Below are 25,806 nucleotides of genomic sequence, written 5' to 3'. Positions count from 1 at the left end.
TAAGCGTGACTTCATGCTGCATTCCAGTTGACTGGGAATGCGGAAACAAAGTGAGACTAGAAAGAGGTGCGATGGAATGTCGCTCCGAGTCAGATACTGTATGCCGATGTCGATGTCAACATGCAACATGAAAGTAGGACAGGTAGCAGGAAAGTAGAGGAGAACCTTCTTTGAGGCGACATGACGAGCCTTGGGTGAGCCTCAGTCGCCTTTAGCACACACAATCTCCTCCAGAGCTGATTAGTCTAAGTCTGCCTGGAGGGCCTCAATCCTACTCAAGACCCACCAGGACTTGGACGGAAGGAAAGGCTGAAAGACGACGACATCCAAGGCGAGACCAATGTAAAAAGTGGCGCAAGAAAGGAAAAACCATACACCTGTCAGCGAGCGTTGGAAGGTGGAGTCTGCGTGGAAACAACCACAAAGATCCAGTGTTGCAGTTGAATGAGTGACCTTTACCAGTGTGACTAATCAATAAGGGCATGTTTACATCACAACAATCTGGAAAATATCAACTTTCTTCCTTTGTGTTTCACCATACTTGCCAACCTTGAGACCTCCAATATCGGGAGGTGGGTGGTGGGGGTGGGGGGGCGTGGTTATTTACAGCTAGAATTCACCAACTCGAGTATTTCATATATATATATATGTATGAAATACTTGACTTTCAGTGAATTCTAGCTATATATATATATATATATATATATATATATATATATATATATATATATATATATATATATATATATATATATATATATATATATATATATATATATATATATATATATATATATATTTATTTATTTTATTTACATAAAAGAAATACTTGAATTTCAGTGTTCCGGTGGCTATCCATTAGATGGCAGTATTGTCCTGTTTAACTTCTCCGTTCATGATGAGTATATCATTTCGGCCACCGTGTTCAATGGAGAAGTCTGTTCTACATATTTACAGGCAACAAACACCTTCCCCTTTGAACTGTCCTGGATGAACTGAAATTCTTGTTTTCCATTCGTTTGAATTAGTTAGGCAAGCTGTTTATATTGTGGGAAAGCGGACGTGAGAACAGGCTGTCCCCACTCAGTCTCAGGTCCGCATTGAGCTGGAGGGGGCGTGGCCTCCAGCTCCGGCTGAATACCGGGAGTTTGTCGGGAGAAAATCTCTGCCGGGAGGTTGTCGGGAGAGGCGCTGAATACCGGGATTGTCCCGCTAAAAACGGGAGGATTGGCAAGTATGGTTTCACATCCAGGCACAAGCAAGCAAGCGAGCAAAAAGGCTGCAGTGTGCATGCCAGGCCAGTAGGTGGCCACCTCACTTTGTAAGGAAACACAACACACTTACGCACCTGCTCAGGACTACCTGTAGGGGCCTTTTGTCGCATACAGCAGTAGTCGTAACGAAAGTACTCCGGGTGGGGGGGAATCATCGATTTTTAGATGTATCGCAATTCTAACATGGAGGATTATAAAATCGATTAGTAAACGTCAATAATAATTTATTTATTGTAAATAAAGTAATACAGACAGTTTTAAAATGACTAATCTGACCAGCTCCTTTACTATAAGGCACTTATCTTCTACTTTTGCACATACGCTATATTGCCAAAAGTATTTGGCCACCTGCCTTGAACTTGAAGTGCCATCCCATTCCTAACCCGTAGGGGTCAGTATGACCTTTTGCAGCTATTACAGCTTCAACTCTTCAACATTTTTGTTGTGTTTTGCTTGATTGTAAAAGATACACAACTATGGAGGAGCTGGTCTGAGAAGTAAAAGATGTTGTTAATATTCAGTGTTTTATTGTTCATAGGTAATATTGTAAATCACACTTTCTTTATTTTCATGTACATTTTGGGTGTCCCATTCAGTAAAAAACTGTAAAATTCCATTACTTTTTTTTAAGGTGGTCTGTCAGAACTTTTTTAGAACTCTATGGAACAATGTGACTTTTGGTATTAGTGATCCTGAAAAAAAGGGAGCCAAACACACATACGGTACAGCAGATGTTTACGTGATAATATATCATATTGTAGGTGTTTATTACACTTTGCATTCATATTTTGCTGTTTGTTACATTTTTGTTGTGTTTTGCTTGATTGTAAAAGATACACAACTATGGAGGAGCTGCTCTGAGAAGTAAAATATGTTGTTAATATTCAGTGTTTTACTGTTCATAGTTAATATTGTAAATCCCACTTTCTTTGTTTTTATGTACATTTTGGGTGTCCCAGTCAGGAAAAAAAACTGTAAAATTCCATTCCGGTTTTTTTAGGTGGTCTGTCAGAACTTTTTTAAAACATTGTGACTTTTGGTATTAGTGGGACCCAAACACACATACTGTACAGCAGATGTTTACGTGATAATACAGTGTTTCCCACACATTCATTTATTTGTTGCGGCCCGCCACGAAAGAATTAAGGCCGCTACAAATAAAAAAAAATATTTTTTAAATTTTTTTTTTTTTTGTCCTGTCCAGCTTTTCAGGCAAATCATATAGTTGATGTAGATGCCCATATTGGCTGTTCAGATTTACTTCACAAAAGAGAAGTGTAGGATCAAGATTTTTGGAGCTCTTTGTTCAGTGGATCAGATGTTTGATGAAGCTCTGTGTCTATCTACCACCACTACTGTTTTCTGTTTATTTGTTACTGACTGTGGCAGGACACCTCTGCCTCTGTTTCACTTTATGTTGCTGGTAAATAATATGGTTGTAGTAGTAGGCTAAAGTTAAATTATTTAGTATGCACTAATTAAAGGGGCAGAGCTTTAAGAGACATTTTAGCTTTTATATTTTATAAGATATATTTTTTGTAAGAACCACAATTAATAAATATATTTCAGTGAATAACTTATTGTTCAAATCTGTATATAAATATGTACATAAAGTGTTGTAATTATATTGTAAAATGGATGGATGGATGGACGTTTAAAACAAAACTGTTATTATTAATTAGTAAGTATACATTTTTTTAGCCTTTTTAGAGAAAATCATATCATTGTAGTAAATTATGCAAATTACTTGATGATGTCATGGTGACCACGCCCATAGCCACGCCCCCACCGCCACAGGTATCTTGGCAGTTTATGGGAAACACTGTAATATATCATATTGTAGGTGTTTATTACACTTTGCATTCGTATTTTGCTGTTTGTTACATTTTTGTTGTGTTTTGCTTGATTGTAAAAGACACACAACTATGGAGGAGCTCGTCTGAGAAGTAAAATATGTTGTTAATATTCAGTGTTTTACTGTTCATAGTAAAATATATATTGTAAAATATAAAATAATGTAACTTTTCATGTACATTTTGGGTGTCCCATTCAGTAAAAAACTGTGAAATTCCATTCCGTTTTTTTTTTAGGTGGTCTGTCAGAACTTTTTTACAACTCTATGGGACATTGTGACTTTTGGTATTAGTGATCCTGAAAAAAAGGGACCCAAACACACAGACTGCAGTGTTTCCCATAAACTGCAAAGATACCTGTGGCGGTGGGGGCGTGGCTATGGGCGTGGTTACCATGACATCATCGAGTAATTTGCATAATTTACTACAATGATATGATTTTCTCTAAAAAGGCTCAAAAAATTTATATTTACTAATTAATAATAACAGTTTTGTTTTAAACGTCCATCCATCCATCCATTTTACAATATAATTACAACACTTTGTGTACATATTTATATACAGATTTGAACAATAAGTTATTCACTGAAATATATTTATTAATTGTGGTTCTTACAAAAAATATATCTTATAAAATATAAAAGCTAAAATGTCTCATAAAGCTCTGCCCCTTTAATTAGTGCATACTAAATAATTTAACTTTAGCCTACTACTACAACCATATTATTTACCAGCAACATAAAGTGAAACAGAGGCAGAGGTGTCCTGCCACAGTCAGTAACAAATAAACAGAAAACCGTAGTGGTCAAATACAAATAAGGCAACAAGAGAAGTATCCTACACTTCTCTTTTGTAAAGTAAATCTGAACAGCCTATATGGGCATCTACATCTACTATATGATTTGCCTGAGAAGCTGGACAGGACAAAAAAAAAAAAAAAAATTGTTTTGTTTTTTTTTTTTTAAATTTTTAAAACAATTTTATTTATTTTTATTTTTTTATTTGTGGCGGACGTAATTCTTTCGTGGCGGGCCGCCACAGATAAATGAATGTGTGGGAAACACTGTACTGTACAGCAGATTTTTACGTGACAATATATCATATTGTAGGTGTTTATTACACTTTGCACTCATATTTTGCTGTTTATTAAATTTTTGTTGTGTTTTGCTTGATTGTAAAAGATACACAACTATGGAGGAGCTGCTCTGAGAAGTAAAATATGTTGTTAATATTCAGTGTTTTATTGTTCGTAGTTAATATTGTATATCCCACTTTCTTTATTTTCATGTACATTTTGGGTGTCCCATTCAGTAAAAAAACTGTAAAATTCCATTACTTTTTTTTTTTTAGGTGGTCCGTCATAACTTTTTTAGAACATTGTGACTTTTGGTATTAGTGATCCTGAAAAAAAGGGAGCCAAACACGCATACTGTACAGCTAAATGTGTAATGGCCTAGTGGTTAGAGCGTCCGCCCTGAGATGGGTAGGTTGTGAGTTCAAACCCCGGCCGAGTCATACCAAAGACTATAAAAATGGGAGCCATTACCTCCCTGCTGCTGCTGCTCACTGCTCCCCTCACCTCCCAGGGGGTGATCAAGGGTGATGGGTCAAATGCAGAGAATAATTTCACCACACCTAGTGTGTGTGTGTGACAATCATTGCTACTTTACTTAATATATCATTTATACACATTGACCCCCCCCCCAGACACATGTTTTCTCTCAATGTGGCCCCCCGAGTCAAAATATTTGCCCAGCTCTGATATAAAAGCAAATGAAATAATGAATATTCACGTCACTTTGGCGTTGATTGAAGTCTGTCACTGCAACAAACTCCTAAATAAATGAGCCCGTGTTCAAAGAAAGTCAGCTTTCTCATGCACCACACATGATTATGGACAACTGAACGTGGTAGACCAGTTCAAGTATGTCCGATGCGAGCGTGCTCGGTCCCTAGTTGCGTGCTTGTTGCTAGGCAACCTGACAATGGGCCTCTTCAGACACCCAAGTGGAGCTGAAAAAGTCCTGTTGAGAACTTGAAAGTCCAGTTCCTCCGCATGAGAATTACCACCTGGCACTTTGTGCTTGTTCTTCTTTGACGAGCACATCCTGCGTGTGTAGGAGGCGCTAGCTGATCACACGTCTCTGGTTGCAGCTTCTACTGCCACACCTCCTCCTCCTTCATTCCTGGCTCCGCGTCCCAAAGTAACGCCCAGAGCGCCACCTTCTATCAAACACTTCCAACAGTCACCAGGTCCGCTGTATGAAATAGGCAGGCTTCACTACACATCTTAAAACGAAGCTGACGTAGCTCTTCATTAGTCAGCTGCAGAAGCTGGAGCTGGAAGTTGGTTCGTATTTAGCAAGTAGGCTAACCTAGCACGATGTTAGCACTGTAGCTCGTGACATTGCCATCTGTGTTTTTAAATTTTGATTTCTATTAATTGTTTTAATTGGTTTTACCCTTTAAAATTGTTTTGAATCATATTTATTTTCATATTGGTTTTATATTTATTTATTTTTTGTTTTTATTCAGTCATTGGTGGAGCTCAGGATAATATTTTTAATATTGTTTTTAATATTGTTGTGCAGCACTTTGGAAACATTTGTGTTGTTTAAATGTGTTATATAAATAAAGTGGATTGGATTGGATTGCTAGGTTTACAAGCAGAGGAGCATGTTGGGCAGCGCACACACACAGAGTACTTACAAGCAGACACAGTGTGTAGACAGAAAAGGGAGAATGGACGCATTTTGGTGTAAAAAGTAAAGATAAAGGTGAAGTTATAACACTGAAACACCCTCAGGAAGAGCTGCTTTAAGACATGGCTAACATCCATCCACAGTGTTTTAGCTACTTCTAAATCACTAATCCTGGTCTCCATGGCGACACAAAGTATGTTTCTAACAAGTATCATTATCACTGGAGGACGAGGAATAGCCCACACCGTAGGAGGACACAACAGGCTAGCGCTCTACAATGTAAACAAACGCCATGGGTGGATCGACACCTGACATCCACTTTAATGATACCAAGTACAGGAGCGTATCGAGTCAATACTACTTATTTCCTTTTTAAAAAATTCATATTATGTTTATAAAGTCAGTAAATACGTCCCTGGACACATGAGGACTTTGAAGATGACCAATATATGATCCTGTAACTACTTGGTATCGGATCGATACCTAAATGTGTGGTATCATCCAAAACTAATGTCAAGTATCAAAGAAGAGAAGAATAAGTGATTATTACATTTGAACAGAAGTGTAGATAGAACATGTTAAAACAGAAAATAAGCAGATATTAACAGTAAATGAACAAGTAGATCAATAATCCATTTTTACAGTTTATCCTTTTTATTGTGTACAAAATAATAGGTGTATAAATGACACAATATGTTACTGCAGACTAATCAGGAGTCTTTGTTTGTTTACTTACTACTAAAAGACAAGTTGTCTAGTATGTTCAACATTTTATTTAAGGACTAAATGACAATAATAAACATATGTTTCATGTACACTAACATTTTTTGTTCAAATAAAGACAATAATGACATTTTTTTGTGGTCCCCTTTATTTATAAAAGTATCTAAATTAGGGATGTCCGATAATTGCGTTAAAATGTAATATCGGAAATTATCGGTATCATTTTTTTTTATTATTATCTGTATTGTTTTTTTTTTGTTTTTTTTTTATTAAATCAACATAAAAAACACAAGATACACTTACAATTAGTGCACCAACCAAAAAAACCTCCCTCCCCCCATTTCTTTCTGTTATCAATATTCTGGTTCAATATATATCAATACAGTCTGCAAGGGATACAGTCCGTAAGCACACATGATTGTGCGTGCTGCTGGTCCACTAATAGTACTAACCTTTAACAGTTAATTTTACTCATTTTCATTAATTACTAGTTTCTATGTAACTGTTTTTATATTGTTTTACTTTCTTTTTTATTCAAGAAAATGTTTTTAATTTAGTTATCTTATTTTATTTTATTTTTTTTTTAAAGTACCTTATCTTCACCATACATGGTTGTCCAAATTAGGCATAATAACGTGTTAATTCCACGACTGCATATATCGGTTGATATCGGTATCGGTTGATATCGGTATCGGTAATTAAAGAGTTGGACAATATCGGAATATCGGATATCGGCAAAAAGCCATTATCGGACATCCCTAATCTAAATATATTTTGGTACCGGTACCAAAATATTGTTATGGGGACAACCCTAGTTGATATGGATGATTTCTTCAGTTTAAAAGCATGATGTCTGCAAAAAGCCAATTATAAGTTCAAGTAAGTTGTTGCATTTTGTTGTAAAGTGTGGCCCCTGGAACAAGAATATGTTGACGACCATCTAAAAGTCAAATGTCTTCCGAGTGTTCCCAGTAGCTTCAAACACGTCTAAACTAAAGTCCATCGCGTTCATTTTTGTTGGTGAATAAGAGCCGATGATAGATTATCATCACACTTCAACATGTCTAACATGTAGACGCGAGGTCAGCGCTGCAAATAAAAGTATGTTCCAAATTTTCTTACCCTGGATTAATAAATGTTAAGTAATATACAGACACATGTAAAGTAAATTACCCAGGGGGCTTAGCGCCGTAGACAGGATCCGGAAGTAGGTCTGAGCTAAGCGGGGCCACGACAATAAAGACTTGCTCCGGTATTTTCCGGACTACAGAGCACGTCTGAATATTAGCCGCACCTCCAAAATTTTAGAAGAAAAAAAAATGTTTTTATGTATTAACCACAGATATATACGTTGTGAAATGAGTTATTTACACACAACGATTTAGTTAATGTTTATTTACATACCTTCATTGTTTCTAAACGGTGTCTGTAACAAGGCAGTAAAACGGCTGATCAAACAAAACAGAAGTCCCACTAGCTGTGGAAGCTAGCTCTCCAATCAGCTAAACAGACGCAATAACTCCACGGTGACGTTTTGGTGAATTTATGAAAGTGAAACAATACTAAAATAATGCCTATGTAAGTCAATAATACTAACACAGACATGTTAGCATATCAGCAAATGCACGACGCTAGCTCAATTACATTACGCTAGCACGTACAAATACGCATGAAAACACTCCTACAGACATCACACATGGGACAGTTCTAGTAAGTATGAATTGTTTTAGTTATATTGTAAAACTTACAAGCGTTGCTCGGGAGTGACGAATGGGAAAAATCCATACGAGGAGCAACGCTATGGACAGCCAGAAGACGAACGGTTCGTAGCTCGGTCTAAAAAGAAGGGCAATGAGCCAACTCGTCAAAAAGATGGCACAGTAACACAAACAACAACACACCTTCTCAGTGCGTTTGCTTGTTTTGTTGTCAAACAGAATCTACGGTCGTCAGCGAAAACAAATCCATAAAATGAGCCGCGCCGTTTTATAAGCCGCAGGGTTCAAAGCATAAAACAAAAAGTAGAGGCGTGTAGTCCGCAATTGACGGTATTTTGTGACACTTTGCTGTTGCCGCCTCGTCCACACAAGAACCAAACACACGTTTTGATTACGCGGGCGTTTAAGTGCCGCTCAGAGGCTAATCTGATTGGCCAAATGGTGAGCAACCGGCAAAGTTGCGAGGCATTGCAAATCATTCCCGGGGGATTGGTTGATGTGCGGGAATTTTAGCAGGATCGCATTCCTGGAGACACCGTCTGACCTTAAGAAAGACCACAAAAAACAAATGTCCACTGCAATGGACGCTGGTGAAGAGGACATGCTACTATTGTGCCTTCATCGAGCCACTTCCTGTTTACATTCTGACGACCAATAGGAGACGAGAGTGATGTCACGTGGTTTGCTGTAATCTGTGACTGATAAAAAATGATGACGACAAAGTGGCGTGTTATCTCCAGCGTGACAACAAAAAGTAAATAGTCATCACGGAGGAGACAAACAGTACACAGACGGACACACAGTCATATTTTTAGAAAGGGCAAACATAGACGTGTGGAGTCACTGACTCTAGTGTCACTCAAGAACTGTAGCATGCTAAGCTACACCTCGTCCTCTAGGAAGAAAGGAGATTATTTGTGGAGGGACGTTAGCCATTACATTATCAGCTAGATCCACTATGGACTGGACTCTCACTATTATGTTAGATCCACTATGGACTGGACTCTCACACTATTATGTTAGATCCACTATGGACTGGACTCTCACACTATTATGTTAGATCCACTATGGACTGGACTCTCACACTATTATGTTAGATCCACTATGGACTGGACTCTCATACTATTATGTTAGATCCACTATGGACTGGACTCTCATACTATTATGTTAGATCCACTATGGACTGGACTCTCACACTATTATGTTAGATCCACTATGGACTGGACTCTCACACTATTATGTTAGATCCACTATGGACTGGACTCTCACTATTATGTTAGATCCACTAAGGACTGGACTCTCACACTATTATGTTAGATCCACTATGGACTGGACTCTCACACTATTATGTTAGATCCACTATGGACTGGACACTCACACTATTATGTTAGATCCACTATGGACTGGACTCTCTCACTATTATGTTAGATCTACTATGGACTGGACTCTCACTATTATGTTAGATCCACTATGGACTGGACTCTCACTATTATGTTAGATCCACTATGGACTGGACTCTCACTATTATGTTAGATCCACAATGGACTGGACTCTCTCACTATTATGTTAGATCCACTATGGACTGGACTCTCACACTATTATGTTAGATCCACTATGGACTGGACTCTCCCTATTATGTTAGATCCACTATGGACTGGACTCTCACTATTATGTTAGATCCACTATGGACTGGACTCTCACTATTATGTTAGATCCACTATGGACTGGACTCTCTCACTATTATGTTAGATCCACTATGGACTGGACTCTCACACTATTATGTTAGATCCACTATGGACTGGACTCTCACTATTATGTTAGATCCACTATGGACTGGACTGTAACACTATTATGTTAGATCCACTATGGACTGGACTCTCACACTATTATGTTAGATCCACTATGGACTGGGCTCTCATACTATTATGTTAGATCCACTATGGACTGGACTCTCACACTATTATGTTAGATCCACTATGGACTGGACTCTCATACTATTATGTTAGATCCACTATGGGCTGGACTCTCACTATTATGTTAGATCCACTATGGACTGGACTCTCACTATTATGTTAGATCCACTATGGACTGGACTCTCACACTATTATGTTAGATCCACTATGGACTGGACTCACACTATTATGTTAGATCCACTATGGACTGGACTCTCACTATTATGTTAGATCCACTATGGACTGGACTCTCACACTATTATGTTAGATCCACTATGGACTGGACTCTCACACTATTATGTTAGATCCACGATGGACTGGACTCTCACACTATTATGTTAGATCCACTATGGACTGGACTCTCACACTATTATGTTAGATCCACTATGGACTGGACTCTCACTATTATGTTAGATCCACTATGGACGGGACTCTCACTATTATGTTAGATCCACTATGGACTGGACTCTCACACTATTATGTTAGATCCACTATGGACTGGACTCTCACACTATTATGTTGGATCCACTATGGATTGGACTCTCACACTATTATGTTAGATCCACTATGGACTGGACTCTCACAATATAGTGTCAGACCCACTATGGATTGGACTCTCACACTATTATGTTAGATCCACTATGGACTGGACTCTCACACTATTATGTTAGATCCACTATGGACTGGACTCTCACACTATTATGTTAGATCCACTATGGACTGGACTCTCACTATTATGTTAGATCCACTATGGACTGGACTCTCACTATTATGTTAGATCCACTATGGACTGGACTCTCACACTATTATGTTAGATCCACTATGGACTGGACTCTCACTATTATGTTAGATCCACTATGGACGGGACTCTCACTATTATGTTAGATCCACTATGGACTGGACTCTCACACTATTATGTTAGATCCACTATGGACTGGACTCTCACACTATTATGTTGGATCCACTATGGATTGGACTCTCACACTATTATGTTAGATCCACTATGGACTGGACTCTCACAATATAGTGTCAGACCCACTATGGACTGGACTCTCACACTATTATGTTAGATCCACTATGGACTGGACTCTCACACTATTATGTTAGATCCACTATGGACTGGACTCTCACACTATTATGTTAGATCCACTATGGACTGGACTCTCACACTATTATGCTAGATCCACTATGGACTGGACTCTCACACTATTATGTTAGATCCACTATGGACTGGACTCTCACTATTATGTTAGATCCACTATGGACTGGACTCTCACACTATTATGTTAGATCCACTATGGACTGGACTCTCACTATTATGTTAGATCCACTATGGACTGGACTCTCACACTATTATGTTAGATCCACTATGGACTGGACTCTCACTATTATGTTAGATCCACTATGGACTGGACTCTCACTATTATGTTAGACCCACTATGGACTGGACTCTCTCACTATTATGTTAGATCCACTATGGACTGGACTCTCACACTATTATGTTAGATCCACTATGGACTGGACTCTCACTATTATGTTGGATCCACTATGGACTGGACTCTCACTATTATGTTAGATCCACTATGGACTGGACTCTCACTATTATGTTAGATCCACTATGGACTGGACTCTCTCACTATTATGTTAGATCCACTATGGACTGGACTCTCACACTATTATGTTAGATCCACTATGGACTGGACTCTCACTATTATGTTAGATCCACTATGGACTGGACTCTCTCACTATTATGTTAGATCCACTATGGACTGGACTCTCACTATTATGTTAGATCCACTATGGACTGGACTCTCACTATTATGCTAGATCCATTATGGACTGGACTCTCACACTATTATGTTAGATCCACTATGGACTGGACTTTCACTATTATGTTAGATCCACTATGGACTGGACTCTCACACTATTATGTTAGATCCACTATGGACTGGACTCTCACTATTATGTTAGATCCACTATGGACTGGACTCTCACACTATTATGTTAGATCCACTATGGACTGGACTCTCACACTATTATGTTAGATCCACTATGGACTGGACTCTCACTATTATGTTAGATCCACTATGGACTGGACTCTCACTATTATGTTAGACCCACTATGGACTGGACTCTCTCACTATTATGTTAGATCCACTATGGACTGGACTCTCACACTATTATGTTAGATCCACTATGGACTGGACTCTCACTATTATGTTGGATCCACTATGGACTGGACTCTCACTATTATGTTAGATCCACTATGGACTGGACTCTCACTATTATGTTAGATCCACTATGGACTGGACTCTCTCACTATTATGTTAGATCCACTATGGACTGGACTCTCACACTATTATGTTAGATCCACTATGGACTGGACTCTCACTATTATGTTAGATCCACTATGGACTGGACTCTCTCACTATTATGTTAGATCCACTATGGACTGGACTCTCACTATTATGTTAGATCCACTATGGACTGGACTCTCACTATTATGTTAGATCCATTATGGACTGGACTCTCACACTATTATGTTAGATCCACTATGGACTGGACTCTCACTATTATGTTAGATCCACTATGGACTGGACTCTCACACTATTATGTTAGATCCACTATGGACTGGACTCTCACACTATTATGTTAGATCCACTATGGACTGGACTCTCATACTATTATGTTAGATCCACTATGGACTGGACTCTCACTATTATGTTAGATCCACTATGGACTGGCCTCTCACACTATTATGTTAGATCCACTATGGACTGGACTCTCACACTATTATGTTAGACCCACTATGGACTGGACTCTCACTATTATGTTAGATCCACTATGGACTGGACTCTCACTATTATGTTAGATCCACTATGGACTGGACTCTCATACTATTATGTTAGATCCACTATGGACTGGACTCTCACACTATTATGTTAGATCCACTATGGACTGGACTCTCATACTATTATGTTAGATCCACTATGGACTGGACTCTCACACTATTATGTTAGATCCACTATGGACTGGACTCTCACACTATTATGTTAGATCCACTATGGACTGGACTCTCATACTATTATGTTAGATCCACTATGGGCTGGACTCTCACACTATTATGTTAGATCAACTATGGACTGGACTCTCACACTATTATGTTAGATCCACTATGGACTGGACTCTCACTATTATGTTAGATCCACTATGGACTGGACTCTCACACTATTATGTTAGATCCACTATGGACTGGACTCTCACTATTATGTTAGATCCACTATGGACTGGACTCTCACACTATTATGTTAGATCCACTATGGACTGGACTCTCACACTATTATGTTAGATCCACTATGGACTGGACTCTCATACTATTATGTTAGATGCACTATGGACTGGACTCTCACACTATTATGTTAGATCCACTATGGACTGGACTCTCACACTATTATGTTAGATCCACTATGGACTGGACTCTCATACTATTATGTTAGATGCACTATGGACTGGACTCTCACACTATTATGTTAGATCCACTATGGACTGGACTCTCACTATTATGTTAGATCCACTATGGACTGGACTCTCACACTATTATGTTAGATCCACTATGGACTAGACTCTCACACTATTATGTTAGATCCACTATGGACTGGACTCTCACACTATTATGTTAGATCCACTATGGACTGGACTCTCACTATTATGTTAGACCCACTATGGACTGGACTCTCACTATTATGTTAGATCCACTATGGACTGGACTCTCACTATTATGTTAGATCCACTATGGACTGGACTCTCACACTATTATGTTAGATCCACTATGGACTGGACTCTCATACTATTATGTTAGATCCACTATGGACTGGACTCTCACTATTATGTTAGATCCACTATGGACTGGACTCTCACACTACTATGTTAGATCCACTATGGACTGGACTCTCACACTATTATGTTAGAACCAATATGGACTGGACTCTCATACTATTATGTTAAATCCACTATGGACTGGACTCTCACACTATTATGTTAGATCCACTATGGACTGGACTCTCACACTATTATGTTAGATCCACTATGGACTGGACTCACACTATTATGTTAGATCCACTATGGACTGGACTCTCACTATTATGTTAGATCCACTATGGACTGGACTCTCATACTATTATGTTAGATCCACTATGGACTGGACTCTCACTATTATGTTAGATCCACTATGGACTGGACTCTCACTATTATGTTAGATCCACTATGGACTGGACTCTCATACTATTATGTTAGATCCACTTTGGACTGGACTCTCACTATTATGTTAGATCCACTATGGACTGGACTCTCACACTATTATGTTAGATCCACTATGGACAGGACTCTCACTATTATGTTAGATCCACTTTGGACTGGACTCTCACTATTATGTTAGATCCACTATGGACTGGACTCTCACTGTTATGTTAGATCCACTATGGACTGGACTCTCATACTATTATGTTAGATCCACTATGGACTGGACTCTCACACTATTATGTTAGATCCACTATGGACTGGACTCTCATACTATTATGTTAGATCCACTATGGACTGGACTCTCACACTATTATGTTAGATCCACTATGGACTGGACTCTCACACTATTATGTTAGATCCACTATGGACTGGACTCTCACTATTATGTTAGATCCACTATGGACTGGACTCTCTCACTATTATGTTAGATCCACTATGGACTGGACTCTCACTATTATGTTAGATCCACTATGGACTGGACTCTCACTATTATGTTAGATCCACTATGGACTGGACTCTCACACTATTATGTTAGATCCACTATGGACTGGACTCTCACACTATTATGTTAGATCCACTATGGACTGGACTCTCATCCTATTATGTTAGATCCACTATGGACTGGACTCTCACTATTATGTTAGATCCACTATGGACTGGCCTCTCACACTATTATGTTAGATCCACTATGGACTGGACTCTCACACTATTATGTTAGACCCACTATGGACTGGACTCTCACTATTATGTTAGATCCACTATGGACTGGACTCTCACTATTATGTTAGATCCACTATGGACTGGACTCTCATACTATTATGTTAGATCCACTATGGACTGGACTCTCACACTATTATGTTAGATCCACTATGGACTGGACTCTCATACTATTATGTTAGATCCACTATGGACTGGACTCTCACACTATTATGTTAGATCCACTATGGACTGGACTCTCATACTATTATGTTAGATCCACTATGGACTGGACTCTCACACTATTATGTTAGATCCACTATGGACTGGACTCTCACTATTATGTTAGATCCACTATGGACTGGACTCTCACACTATTATGTTAGATCCACTATGGACTGGACTGTCATACTATTATGTTAGATCCACTATGGACTGGACTCTCACTGTTATGTTAGATCCACTATGGACTGGACTCTCACACTATTATGTTAGATCCACTATGGACTGGACTCTCACACTATTATGTTAGATCCACTATGGACTGGACTCTCATACTATTATGTTAGATGCACTATGGACTGGACTCTCACACTATTATGTTAGATCCACTATGGACTGGACTCTCACACTATTATGTTAGATCCACTATGGACTGGACTCTCATACTATTATGTTAGATGCACTATGGACTGGACTCTCACACTATTATGTTAGATCCACTATGGACTGGACTCTCACTATTATGTTAGATCCACTATGGACTGGACTCTCACACTATTATGTTAGATCCACTATGGACTGGACTCTCACACTATTATGTTAGATCCACTATAGACTGGACTCTCACACTATTATGTTAGATCCACTATGGACTGGACTCTCACTATTATGTTAGACCCACTATGGACTGGACTCTCACTATTATGTTAGATCCACTATGGACTGGACTCTCACTATTATGTTAGATCCACTATGGACTGGACTCTCACACTATTATGTTAGATCCACTATGGACTGGACTCTCATACTATTATGTTAGATCCAGTATGGACTGGACTCTCACTATTATGTTAGATCCACTATGGACTGGACTCTCACACTACTATGTTAGATCCACTATGGACTGGACTCTCACACTATTATGTTAGGACCAATATGGACTGGACTCTCATACTATTATGTTAAATCCACTATGGACTGGACTCTCACACTATTATGTTAGATCCACTATGGACTGGACTCTCACACTATTATGTTAGATCCACTATGGACTGGACTCACACTATTATGTTAGATCCACTATGGACTGGACTCTCACTATTATGTTAGATCCACTTTGGACTGGACTCTCACTATTATGTTAGATCCACTACGGACTGGACTCTCACACTATTATGTTAGATCCACTATGGACTGGACTCTCACTATTATGTTAGATCCACTTTGGACTGGACTCTCACTATTATGTTAAATCCACTATGGACTGGACTCTCACTATTATGTTAGATCCACTATGGACTGGACTCTCATACTATTATGTTAGATCCACTATGGACTGGACTCTCATACTATTATGTTAGATCCACTATGGACTGGACTCTCATACTATTATGTTAGATCCACTATGGACTGGACTCTCACACTATTATGTTAGATCCACTATGGACTGGACTCTCACTATTATGTTAGATCCACTATGGACTGGACTCTCATACTATTATGTTAGATCCACTATGGACTGGACTCTCATACTATTATGTTAGATCCACTATGGACTGGACTCTCACTATTATGTTAGATCCACTATGGACTGGACTCTCACACTATTATGTTAGATCCACTATGGACTGGACTCTCACACTATTATGTTAGATCCACTATGGACTGGACTCTCATACTATTATGTTAGATCCACTATGGACTGGACTCTCACACTATTATGTTAGATCCACTATGGACTGGACTCTCACACTATTATGTTAGATCCACTATGGACTGGACTCTCATACTATTATGTTAGATCCACTTTGGACTGGACTCTCACTATTATGTTAGATCCACTACGGACTGGACTCTCACACTATTATGTTAGATCCACTATGGACTGGACTCTCACTATTATGTTAGATCCACTTTGGACTGGACTCTCACTATTATGTTAGATCCACTATGGACTGGACTCTCACTATTATGTTAGATCCACTATGGACTGGACTCTCATACTATTATGTTAGATCCACTATGGACTGGACTCTCATACTATTATGTTAGATCCACTATGGACTGGACTCTCATACTATTATGTTAGATCCACTATGGACTGGACTCTCACACTATTATGTTAGATCCACTATGGACTGGACTCTCACTATTATGTTAGATCCACTATGGACTGGACTCTCATACTATTATGTTAGATCCACTATGGACTGGACTGTCATACTATTATGTTAGATCCACTATGGACTGGACTCTCACTATTATGTTAGATCCACTATGGACTGGACTCTCACACTATTATGTTAGATCCACTATGGACTGGACTCTCACACTATTATGTTAGATCCACTATGGACTGGACTCTCATACTATTATGTTAGATCCACTATGGACTGGACTCTCACACTATTATGTTAGATCCACTATGGACTGGACTCTCACACTATTATGTTAGATCCACTATGGACTGGACTCTCATACTATTATGTTAGATCCACTATGGACTGGACTCTCATACTATTATGTTAGATCCACTATGGACTGGACTCTCACACTATTATGTTAGATCCACTATGGACTGGACTCTCATACTATTATGTTAGATCCACGATGGACTGGACTCTCATTATTATGTTAGATCCACTACGGACTGGACTCTTATACTATTATGTTAGATCCACTATGGACTGGACTCTCATACTATTATGTTAGATCCACTATGGACTGGACTCTCATACTATTATGTTAGATCCACTATGGACTGGACTCTCATACTATTATGTTAGATCCACTATGGACTGGACTCTCATACTATTATGTTAGATCCACTATGGACTGGACTCTCACTATTATGTTAGATCCACTATGGACTGGACTCTCATACTATTATGTTAGATCCACTATGGACTGGACTCTCATACTATTATGTTAGATCCACTATGGACTGGACTCTCACACTATTATGTTAGATCCACTATGGACTGGACTCTCATACTATTATGTTAGATCCACTATGGACTGGACTCTCACACTATTATGTTAGATCCACTATGGACTGGACTCTCATACTATTATGTTAGATCCACTATGGACTGGACTCTCATACTATTATGTTAGATCCACTATGGACTGGACTCTCACTATTATGTTAGATCCACTACCAATAATTCCGCTAATTAATAACTAGGAATTGTTTTAAAAAAAGAGATGATGACTTCGGGCCAGCTGTTCTATTAATAAACTTCTGAATCAATGAACATTGAAACTTTACACAGCGGCAGTTTGGCTGACTGCGCTCTCAGTGCTGCTGGAGTGATGGCCAATTGTTCGGGATGTAACGACATGAACGTTTCACATCACAGTTATTGTGACCAAAATTAGCACCAAATTACAAATTGCAATATTGTTGAATGTGTTCAAAAAGTACTTTATTTTTAAACATAAATAATTATACACATTAGAAACATTTATATTTTGTATGTTTTTATTAGTTATTAATATTAGTATTAATATTAGTTGCTCAGACAGTAAAGTGTTCATACAAGTTTAAATTGGGGTATGTCGTTTCTTAATGGGGAAAGACGTTAATGTCTCTTGTTTTCCTGTTCAGTCCAGTGTGAGTGTATCAAAGTGCAGTCATTCATCTCCGTCTTTCCATCATTTTAATTCAAAACCGGAATATAAACAGTGGAAAGTTTTACTGCAGTTATCACTAATCCCATGTATCATGTATCGCTCCTCAGAACCGCAATGGACGTGACGTCAGATTCACCCAGATACCGAAAAATGGCACCGTTGGATTTCACGTCAATTTAGTTTGGCGCAGATAAAGTAAAACACTAGTCAAAGATTGTCTATATGACAGGAGCATTCTGCTGTTTTTACAAACCTACTGCAAAAACACTAGTCAAAGATTGTCTATATTACAGGAGCATTCTGCTGTTTTTATGAATGTACTACAAAACACTAGTCAAAGATTGTCTATATGACAGGAGCATTCTGCTGTTTTTATGAATCTACTACAAAACACTAGTCAAAGATTGTCTATATGACGGGAGCATTCTGCTGTTTTTAGGAACCTACTGCAAAAACACTAGTCAAAGATTGTCTATATGACAGGAGCATTCTGCTGTTTTTATGAATCTACTGCAAAAACACTAGTCAAAGATTGTCTATATGACAGGAGCATTCTGCTGTTTTTAGGAACCTACTGCAAAAACACTAGTCAAAGATTGTCTATATGACAGGAGCATTCTGCTGTTTTTATGAATCTACTGCAAAAACACTAGTCAAAGATTGTCTATATGACAGGAGCATTCTGCTGTTTTTATGAATCTACTGCAAAAACACTAGTCAAAGATTGTCTATATGACAGGAGCATTCTGCTGTTTTTAGGAACCTACTGCAAAAACACTAGTCAAAGATTGTCTATATGACAGGAGCATTCTGCTCTTTTTATGAATCTACTACAAAACACTAGTCAAAGATTGTCTATATGACAGGAGCATTCTGCTGTTTTTACAAACCTACTGCAAAAACACTAGTCAAAGATTGTCTATATGACAGGAGCATTCTGCTGTTTTTATGAATCTACTGCAAAAACACTGGTCAAAGATTGTCTATATGATGGGAGCATTCTGCTGTTTTTATGAATCTACTACAAAACACTAGTCAAAGATTGTCTATATGACAGGAGCATTCTGCTGTTTTTATGAATCCACTACAAAACACTAGTCAAAGATTGTCTATATGACAGGAGCATTCTGCTGTTTTTATGAATCTACTACAAAACACTAGTCAAAGATTGTCTATATGACAGGAGCATTCTGCTGTTTTTAGGAACCTACTGCAAAAACACTAGTCAAAGATTGTCTATATGACAGGAGCATTCTGCTGTTTTTATGAATCTACTGCAAAAACACTAGTCAAAGATTGTCTATATGACAGGAGCATTCTGCTCTTTTTATGAATCTACTACAAAACACTAGTCAAAGATTGTCTATATGACAGGAGCATTCTGCTGTTTTTATGAATCCACTACAAAACACTAGTCAAAGATTGTCTATATGACAGGAGCATTCTGCTGTTTTTATGAATCTACTACAAAACACTAGTCAAAGATTGTCTATATGACAGGAGCATTCTGCTGTTTTTAGGAACCTACTGCAAAAACACTAGTCAAAGATTGTCTATATGACAGGAGCATTCTGCTGTTTTTATGAATCTACTGCAAAAACACTAGTCAAAGATTGTCTATATGACAGGAGCATTCTGCTCTTTTTATGAATCTACTACAAAACACTAGTCAAAGATTGTCTATATGACAGGAGCATTCTGCTATTTTTACAAACCTACTGCAAAAACACTAGTCAAAGATTGTCTATATGACAGGAGCATTCTGCTGTTTTTATGAATCTACTACAAAACAATAGTCAAAGATTGTCTATATGACAGGAGCATTCTGCTGTTTTTATGAATCTACTGCAAAAACACTGGTCAAAGATTGTCTATATGACGGGAGCATTCTGCTGTTTTTATGAATCTACTACAAAACACTAGTCAAAGATTGTCTATATGACAGGAGCATTCTGCTGTTTTTACGAACCTACTGCAAAAACACTAGTCAAAGATTGTCTATATGACAGGAGCATTCTGCTGTTTTTAGGAACCTACTGCAAAAACACTAGTCAAAGATTGTCTATATGACAGGAGCATTCTGCTGTTTTTACAAATCTACTGCAAAAACACTAGTCAAAGATTGTCTATATGACAGGAGCATTCTGCTGTTTTTAGGAACCTACTGCAAAAACACTAGTCAAAGATCCTCTATAAGACAGGACCTTTCTGCTGTTTTTAGGAATTTACTACAAAACACTAGTCAATGATTGTCTATATGACAGGAGCATTCTGCTGTTTTTAGGAACCTACTGCAAAAACACTAGTCAAAGATTGTGTATATGACAGGAGCATTCTGCTCTTTTTAGGAACCTACTGCAAAACACTAGTCAAAGATTGTCTATATGACAGGAGCATTCTGCTCTTTTTAGGAACCTACTACAAAACACTAGTCAAAGATTGTCTATATGACAGGAGCATTCTGCTGTTTTTAGGAACACCAGTCAAAGATTGTTGAACCAGCAGCACCCGAGGTGCAACACACGTTTTTTGCATTTTTGACGTAGAAAATGCACCAAAGTGCTCTCCATGAAGGAACAACACATCCAGGAATAAAGCAAGCAGAGAATACAACATTATGTCACAGGTTTTACATGTCATGAAGATGGCTTTTTTTCTTTGTTTTGCTTCAGCTGCGCCTCTAAACTCAGGTCAAATGCGGCGCAAGTAAGGATGCTTGCAATAAAGACTTTGCACGGGCAAACAGCCATTATAGATGATCAAATATGCTTGCAATAAAGACTTTGCACGGGCAAACAGCCATTATGGATGATCAAATATGCTTGAAATAAAGACTTTGCACGGGCAAACAGCCATTATGGATGATCAAATATGCTTGAAATAAAGACTTTGCACGGGCAAACAGCCATTATAGATGATCAAATATGCTTGAAATAAAGGTTTTGCACAGGCAAACAGCCATAATGGATGATCAAGTATGCTTGCAATAAAGACTTTGCACGGGCAAACAGCCATTATAGATTATCAAATATGCTTGAAATAAAGGTTTTGCACGGGCAAACAGCCATTCTAGATGATCAAATATGCTTGAAATAAAGACTTTGCACGGGCAAACAGCCATTATAGATTATCAAATATGCTTGAAATAAAGGTTTTGCACGGGCAAACAGCCATTCTAGATGATCAAATATGCTTGAAATAAAGACTTTGCACGGGCAAACAGCCATTCTAGATAATCAAATATGCTTGCAATACAGACTTTGCACGGGCAAACAGCCATTCTAGATGATCAAATATGCTTGCAATACAGACTTTGCACGGGCAAACAGCCATTATAGATGATCAAATATGCTTGCAATACAGACTTTGCACGGGCAAACAGCCATTCTAGATTATCAAATATGCTTGCAATAAAGACTTTGCACGGGCAAACAGCCATTATAGATGATCAAATATGCTTGCAATACAGACTTTGCACGGGCAAACAGCCATTCTAGATGATCAAATATGCTTGCAATACAGACTTTGCACGGGCAAACAGCCATTATAGATGATCAAATATGCTTGCAATAAAGACTTTGCACGGGCAAACAGCCATTCTAGATGATCAAATATGCTTGCAATACAGACTTTGCACGGGCAAACAGCCATTCTAGATGATCAAATATGCTTGCAATACAGACTTTGCACGGGCAAACAGCCATTCTAGATGATCAAATATGCTTGCAATACAGACTTTGCACGGGCAAACAGCCATTCTAGATTATCAAATATGCTTGCAATAAAGACTTTGCACGGGCAAACAGCCATTGTAGATGATCAAATATGCTTGAAATACAGACTTTGCACGGGCAAACAGACATTCTAGATGATCAAATATGCTTGCAATACAGACTTTGCACGGGCAAACAGCCATTATAGATGATCAAATATGCTTGCAATAAAGACTTTGCACGGGCAAACAGCCATTCTAGATGATCAAATATGCTTGCAATACAGACTTTGCACGGGCAAACAGCCATTATAGATGATCAAATATGCTTGCAATAAAGACTTTGCACGGGCAAACAGCCATTATGGATGATCAAATATGCTTGAAATAAAGACTTTGCACGGGCAAACAGCCACTATAGATGATCAAATATGCTTGCAATACAGACTTTGCACGGGCAAACAGCCATTATAGATGATCAAATATGCTTGCAATAAAGACTTTGCACGGGCAAACAGCCATTATGGATGATCAAATATGCTTGAAATAAAGACTTTGCACGGGCAAACAGCCATTATGGATGATCAAATATGCTTGAAATAAAGACTTTGCACGGGCAAACAGCCATTCTCGATGATCAAATATGCTTGAAATAAAGACTTTGCCCGGGCAAACAGCCATTATGGATGATCAAATATGCTTGAAATAAAGACTTTGCACGGGCAAACAGCCATTATGGATGATCAAATATGCTTGAAATAAATACTTTGCACGGGCAAACAGCCATTATAGATGATCAAATTTGCTTGAAATAAAGGTTTTGCACGGGCAAACAGCCATAATGGATGATCAAATATGCTTGCAATAAAGACTTTGCACGGGCAAACAGCCATTCTAGATGATCAAATATGCTTGAAATAAAGACTTTGCACGGGCAAACAGCCATTCTAGATGATCAAATATGCTTGCAATAAAGACTTTGCACGGGCAAACAGCCATTCTAGATGATCAAATATGCTTGCAAAAAAGACTTTGCACGGGCAAACAGCCATTATAGATAATCAAATATGCTTGCAATACAGACTTTGCACGGGCAAACAGCCATTCTAGATGATCAAATATGCTTGCAATACAGACTTTGCACGGGCAAACAGCCATTATAGATGATCAAATATGCTTGCAATACAGACTTTGCACGGGCAAACAGCCATTCTAGATTATCAAATATGCTTGCAATAAAGACTTTGCACGGGCAAACAGCCATTCTAGATGATCAAATATGCTTGCAATAAAGACTTTGCACGGGCAAACAGCCATTATAGATGATCAAATATGCTTGCAATACAGACTTTGCACGGGCAAACAGCCATTATAGATGATCAAATATGCTTGCAATACAGACTTTGCACGGGCAAACAGCCATTATAGATGATCAAATATGCTTGCAATACAGACTTTGCACGGGCAAACAGCCATTATAGATGATCAAATATGCTTGCAATAAAGACTTTGCACGGGCAAACAGCCATTATGGATGATAAAATATGCTTGAAATAAAGACTTTGCATGGGCAAACAGCCATTATGGATGATCAAATATGTTTGAAATAAAGACTTTGCACGGGCAAACAGCCATTCTAGATGATCAAATATGCTTGCAATAAAGACTTTGCACGGGCAAACAGCCATTATAGATGATCAAATATGCTTGCAATAAAGACTTTGCACGGGCAAACAGCCATTCTAGATGATCAAATATGCTTGCAATACAGACTTTGCACGGGCAAACAGCCATTCTAGATGATCAAATATGCTTGCAATACAGACTTTGCACGGGCAAACAGCCATTATAGATGATCAAATATGCTTGCAATACAGACTTTGCACGGGCAAACAGCCATTCTAGATTATCAAATATGCTTGCAATAAAGACTTTGCACGGGCAAACAGCCATTATAGATGATCAAATATGCTTGCAATACAGACTTTGCACGGGCAAACAGCCATTCTAGATGATCAAATATGCTTGCAATACAGACTTTGCACGGGCAAACAGCCATTATAGATGATCAAATATGCTTGCAATAAAGACTTTGCACGGGCAAACAGCCATTCTAGATGATCAAATATGCTTGCAATACAGACTTTGCACGGGCAAACAGCCATTCTAGATGATCAAATATGCTTGCAATACAGACTTTGCACGGGCAAACAGCCATTCTAGATGATCAAATATGCTTGCAATAAAGACTTTGCATGGGCAAACAGCCATTATAGATGATCAAATATGCTTGCAACACAGACTTTGCACGGGCAAACAGCCATTATAGATGATCAAATATGCTTGCAATACAGACTTTGCACGGGCAAACAGCCATTATAGATGATCAAATATGCTTGCAATACAGACTTTGCACGGGCAAACAGCCATTATAGATGATCAAATATGCTTGCAATAAAGACTTTGCACGGTCAAACAGCCATTATGGATGATCAAATATGCTTGAAATAAAGACTTTGCATGGGCAAACAGCCATTATGGATGATCAAATATGCTTGAAATAAAGACTTTGCACGGGCAAACAGCCATTCTAGATGATCAAATATGCTTGAAATAAAGACTTTGCACGGGCAAACAGCCATTATGGATGATCAAATATGCTTGAAATAAAGACTTTGCACGGGCAAACAGCCATTATGGATGATCAAATATGCTTGAAATAAAGACTTTGCACGGGCAAATAGCCATTATAGATGATCAAATATGCTTGAAATAAAGGTTTTGCACGGGCAAACAGCCATAATGGATGATCAAATATGCTTGCAATAAAGACTTTGCACGGGCAAACAGCCATTCTAGATGATCAAATATGCTTGAAATAAAGACTTTGCACGGGCAAACAGCCATTCTAGATGATCAAATATGCTTGCAATAAAGACTTTGCACGGGCAAACAGCCATTCTAGATGATCAAATATGCTTGCAATAAAGACTTTGCACGGGCAAACAGCCATTATAGA

At 38.4% G+C, this 25,806-nt stretch overlaps 1 protein-coding gene across 1 annotated transcript in view; it reads right to left on the bottom strand.

Moving 5' to 3' along the window:
* pparab (peroxisome proliferator-activated receptor alpha b) overlaps positions 1–25,806 on the bottom strand; it is a 111,641-nt gene that overhangs the window by 85,080 nt on the left and 755 nt on the right. The window lies entirely within an intron of this gene.

The sequence above is a fragment of the Entelurus aequoreus genome, linkage group LG10 (genome assembly GCF_033978785.1).
Source record: "Entelurus aequoreus isolate RoL-2023_Sb linkage group LG10, RoL_Eaeq_v1.1, whole genome shotgun sequence".
Lineage (NCBI taxonomy): Eukaryota > Metazoa > Chordata > Actinopteri > Syngnathiformes > Syngnathidae > Entelurus > Entelurus aequoreus.
The sequence above is the reverse complement of the archived record's forward strand: the minus strand, read 5'-3'. Positions and strand labels throughout refer to the sequence as shown.